We start from the raw sequence: 233 nt of genomic DNA, 5'->3' as shown, positions 1-233 counted from the left end.
TCGGGAGTCTGGAGCGGGATGGGGTAGGAGGGGGGATTGGAATCGCTTCAGTGCTGGGTGACAGCGGGGCTTGACTTCTTGCTTTCAAGTGGGGGTACCCTCAACTCGGGGTTGGTGGGGACGTAGAGGACGGCGTGTCCTTCCCCTGGAGTGCATTTGGCACTGTTGGCGTTCAGCCTAATGCGTAAAAGCAGCTAAATCCCAGTCAGGGTTAGGGATTTGAGCTGCAAGGC

The sequence above is a fragment of the Mesitornis unicolor genome, unplaced genomic scaffold (genome assembly GCF_000695765.1).
Source record: "Mesitornis unicolor isolate BGI_N332 unplaced genomic scaffold, ASM69576v1 scaffold39634, whole genome shotgun sequence".
NCBI classification, from domain to species: Eukaryota; Metazoa; Chordata; class Aves; order Mesitornithiformes; family Mesitornithidae; genus Mesitornis; species Mesitornis unicolor.
Note: the sequence above shows the minus strand (reverse complement) of the source record.